Raw genomic sequence first — 5383 nt, 5'->3', positions numbered from 1 at the left:
CTCGTTGAGGCCTGGAGCAAATCAAACTATATAATGATTCTCTCTCTCTCTCTCTCTCTCTCTCTCTCTCTCTCTCTCTCTCTCTCTCTCTCTCTCTCTCTCTCTCTCTCTCTCTCTCTCTCTCTCTCTCTCTCTCTCTCTCTCTCTCTCTTACATTTCTTCATCTCCTCCGAGTCTCGTTTTCCATAAGGGATCTCAGTTGCCCTCGGTGCGGCGCCTCCAAGTGATGGCTGCTAATTACTAGAGTCGCTACCCGCCGTCTCAGGCCGGGCCGTGGACGCCACTGCCATTGCCGACCCGCCAGCCTAATGAAAAAGTCTGCCCTTCTGGGCGATGTCTGTCAACTCTTACCGCCTAAAACGAAGCTAAGGACTTTGTAATTTACATCCTGGAGATCAAAAGTTTACTTAACATTAATGACGATGAAGTTGCGGTCTTCTCTGTAGTTTTAGTTTGTCATAATAAAGGTCTTTAATTAACGATAGCCAAGATGTGCCCTTCGGAACGGTCTCGCTGTAGTGGAGATGAAAATTTCTTAGGAAGTGAATTACATTACCGTCTCTGATAGTATATGGAAGTTGTTGATATTGATTAGTGTTTAATGCAGTAATTACGATCGTGGGCGGTGAAAACGCTCTTCATTCAGTGACATCTGTTCACCGTAATGGGTTTGGAGAAATTGAATCAAGGGAAGGCAAGGGGCGGTAGGAGGCGGGAAGGTCGGCTTCGAGTGTTCACATTAACAAAGTTCAATTGAAGACGGTGAGGGCGGCCGCTCGGGCTGTCATATCCCTCGTGGGTAGCAACACACGGCCACCATTACGATGCAAAGTAGTTCCATTATCATGACAATAAGACCTCCATATACCAGCTACTTATTGTTCCCCCAAGATGATTCTCACAACCTGGCACTCTCCTTCGCTCCTTCCTTGCCTCCTTCCTTCCTTCTCTCCTTCCTTCTTTCCTTTAGGGTAAATCCTTCTCCTCTGAGACTCCCCTCCACCTCCTCCTCCTCCTCCTCCTCCTCCTCCTCCTCCTCCTCCTCCTCCTCCTCCTCCTCCTCCTCCTCCTCCTCCTCCTCCTCCTCCTCCTTATTCTTCATCTTCCTCCTCATCTCCTCTTCATCCTGCCTTTGAAGTCTTCAGGGCGGCGTGTTTTTGCCAGGTGTCTGGTGACGCCGGGTGGTCGCCGCTGCCGCCGCCACACCCTGGGCCGCCTCGCCAAAAAGGACTTCCTCTCCCTGTTATTACCGCTGAGTTAAATTATTTGGAATCATAGCTGTAGCCTGTGTTATGGCCAGCTGGCTCCGGCCCGCCGCGCACACTCCGGAGACTCCCACACACTCGCCACGCCAAGCCGCCGTCCCTACCCGCTCCGAAATGAGCCCTAAGACGCGGCGCTGCAGGATCCATTGTGTCTTGGGCCTCGAGGCGCGTCTTAGCTCCCTCTTCCGGGCAAATAATGAATAAAGTGTCTTCCATTGTCTTTCCACTGTTTCTGACGCTAATATCAGAATAGTCAATTTATTTCCGTAGATTTTTACAAGATGTAACAATTATTGGAGATCCCGGGAGAGCGTGGCAGTGAGCCCGAGTGTCGGGAAATATCGAGGGGATTCATCTGGGGAGACAGGCGCGCCGCCCCCCGAGGCCTGGATAATGACGCTGCTGCCTCCCAAGTTTCAAGTCGCACATCTCGTTTCGGAATTTTGATTTGAGGAGCAATTAATATTCAGGATGGGTTTCCCCCCTTTCTTTCTGCCCCCTCATTTGCCTCTTTCTCCTCCTTTTCCTCCTTCTCCATCTCCTCCTCATACAGAAACGGCACCGTCACTGTTGTGTGTTTTTGTTCGTGATTAGAAGATTAATATTTTTATTCTCTCACCAAGACGGACGTTAATTCCTTACCCTAATGTGACTGAATAAGTCATCATTAGTTCTCACACCTGACAGCTCTCTTCCCAATCCTACACACACACACACGCCCGGTAGCTAAGTGGTTAGAGCGCTGGCTTCACAAGCCAGAGGACCGGGGTTCGATTCCCCGGCCGGGTGGAGATATTTGGGTGTGTCTCCTTTCACGTGTAGCCCCTGTTCACCTAGCAGTGAGTAGGTACGGGATGTAAATCGAGGAGTTGTGACCTTGTTGTCCCGGTGTGTAGTGTGTGCCTGGTCTCAGGTCTATCCGAAGATCGGAAATAATGAGCTCTGAGCTCGTTCCGTAGGATAACGTCTGGCTGTCTCGTCAGAGACTGCAGCAGATCAAACAGTGAAACACACACACACACACACACACACACACACACACACACACACACACACACACACACACACACACACACACACACACACACACACACACACACACACACACACACACTCTTCCACCAAGGTCTCCACATTGCACCGTGTCTCCACCACCACCTCCACCACCGCCACCAGCCCTCCCTGGCGGGCTAATGGGGTCCCTCAGTAACCCTTCAATGTTATCAGGGGGGCGTTAAGGCGGGTGATAAGACGAAAGCTACATATCTGGTCATTGTTGCAAGGGTGTGTGGCTGTCTTGCGAGATTGCAGTTTGGCTAAGATTTCTCTCTCCTCTCCTCTCTTCTTACTCCCTCTACCCTCTGCTTCTCATCTCCCCCATTCCCTTCTTCTCCTCTTTCCCTGTTTCGCTTTCCCACCTCTTCCTTATTTTTGTATATTTCTTTCCTTTACACCGTTCATTCATTTTCTTTTTATGTATTTCTCCTCAGTATCTCCCTTCTTCTTCCTCGTGCTCCTCCTTCCTCTTCTTTTTTCGTTTCTCTTTCACCTTCTTTCCATAACATCGTTTCGCATACCTTAATTCTGTTTTTCCTTCTCTCTCCCGTGATTTTTTCTTAGTGTTTTTATGTTCCATTCTTCCTTTCCTTCACACGTTCCTTTCCCTTCTTCCTCCGTCTCATGTATCCCTCCCCTCTTCCTTGCCTCTACACCGTCACATTTTTGCCTCTCCTCCCCTTCTCACTTTCTTTCCCTCTCTTTCCTTCCTCCCTCCTTCTCTCACTCAGTTCTTCGCACTCATCTCTCCCCCATTATTTTCTTCTTCATTTATTGCCACGTTCCCCACTTCTCTTCCTCCTCCTCCTTCCTTCTTTCCTCTTGTACTCCCATACTTCCTCTATCCCTCCCTCTCTTTCCTCATCTTCATATCCACACACAGTATTCACCTAAGTAAACTGGGACACGCAATTCACATGTGAAAACTCGTATTTCATAATCAATTCAGCAGTTTAGCGAGCTTAAGCAGGGAAGTGTGATAAGCATATTTAAACATTAACTTAATTAACATACACATCACACGGACAAACAAACACGCGCACACACACACACACACACACACACACACACACACACACACACACACACACACACACACACACACACACACACACACACACACACAGACATACTCAAACACTCACAAAGCAAACACTGCAAACAAACAAATCGACACACACACACACACACACACACACACACACACACACACACACACACACACACACACACACACACACACACACACACACACACACACACACACACACACACACACAGAAAGAACAGCAGCAGCACCACGCAAACAAATAAAAGCGACTGGCCTCCAAATAATTTAATAAAAAAAAAGAAATCCGGCCCATTACCTATGCAACAAGAGCTGCAGAAATTTACAATGAAATATATAAAATTAAATCAGGGCAATGGGTGATTATGTGCCCGGCCGGCCATTAAGCTGTGTGTTGTTAATTATTTAAACAGATGTACCCTACAATTATTATATTGCCTCGGGCCCGTCTGTCTGTCTGTGTGTCTGTGTGTTTGTCTGCTTGTTTGTGTGCGCGTACACGTGTGTGGGAAAAGAGAGCGAGTTTGTGTGTGTGTGTGTGTGTGTGTGTGTGTGTGTGTGTGTGTGTGTGTGTTTTTAGTTAATGGAAACATTCAGCCATAATTTTGTTTTCTCTTCCGTGATTTACTGTTTTTGTTGCCGTTGTTGTTATTCCTGTTGTAATTATTATTATTATTATTATTATTATTATTATTATTATTATTATTATTATTATTATTATTATTATCACATGTAGGACGGATCAATTGCTCTCTCCTCATTTCTCTTGGTCACTGCCTTCCTCTTTCCTTTCTCTCCTCTCTTTTTTATCTCTCTCCTCCCTCAACCGCTCTCCCTCTCCCTCTCTCTTCCTCCCTCTCCCTCTCTCACGTCCTCCGTATCATCCATCACGAATAGGGAAAAACTTCTCCATCACCTCATCTCTCTCTCTCTCTCTCTCTCTCTCTCTCTCTCTCTCTCTCTCTCTCTCTCTCTCTCTCTCTCTCTCTCTCTCTCTCTCTCTCTCTCTCGTACATTCACATAACTTTTCCATCTTCTGCTTTATTACTAGCTTCATTATTATCATTATTACCAGAATTGAGGTATTTTCCTTATTCTTAATTTTCCCTCCTTCTCTCCTCTGACTTTCCATCACTCACCTTCCCTCCCTCCGTCCTTCTCTCCCTCCCAACTCCCATCCCTCCTTCCCTTCCCCAGGTTCCCGCCCCTCCATCAGTCACTCTTAACATGGTAGGGGCGGCACGAGACTCATCATCTGGCTGTATGTCAAACTTCCTCCCCCACCACGTCTCTCCCCTTCACTTCCGACCACGTCTCCCTCCCTCCCTCCCTCCCTCCCTTCCTTCCTTACTTACCCTTGCCATCCTCTCTCCCCAACCACACTGCCTCCACTAACAATACCTTCCATATCTCCCGCATTGTTTGTCTCCCTTTTTCCACACTACAGTTGCATTTTCTTACTTCAGTCCCTATATTTTTCGTTTTTAGTCTTCTCTCTGCAATTTGTTCTCTCTTCCATTCACTATCAATTTCTTGCTTATTTTTTTTTTTTTTACTTTTTTACTTTCTTTTTTAGTTTTTTTTTTACTTTCTTTACTTATTCTTCATATATATTATAGTCACGTTTTCCCTATCGCTTTTTCTTCTAATTTTTTTTTCTTTCCTTTCTCTGCAGTCTCTCTCTCTCTCTCTCTCTCTCTCTCTCTCTCTCTCTCTCTCTCTCTCTCTCTCTCTCTCTCTCTCTCTCTCTCTCTCTCTCTTCTTCTTCTTCTTCTTCTTCTTCTTCTTCTTCTTCTTCTTCTTCTTCTTCTTCTTCTTCTTCTTCTTCTTCTTCTTCTTCTTCTTCTTCTTCTTCTACTACTTCTTCTCTCTCTTTTTCCTTCTGTGCTTCTCAACATACCACAAATACATAATCCCTCTTTTGTCCTTCTCTCTCTCTCTCTCTCTCTCTCTCTCTCTCTCTCTCTCTCTCTCTCTCTCTCTCTCTCTCTCT

The sequence above is a fragment of the Portunus trituberculatus genome, chromosome 18, assembly GCF_017591435.1.
Source record: "Portunus trituberculatus isolate SZX2019 chromosome 18, ASM1759143v1, whole genome shotgun sequence".
Classification (NCBI taxonomy): domain Eukaryota; kingdom Metazoa; phylum Arthropoda; class Malacostraca; order Decapoda; family Portunidae; genus Portunus; species Portunus trituberculatus.
The sequence above is the reverse complement of the archived record's forward strand: the minus strand, read 5'-3'. Positions refer to the sequence as shown.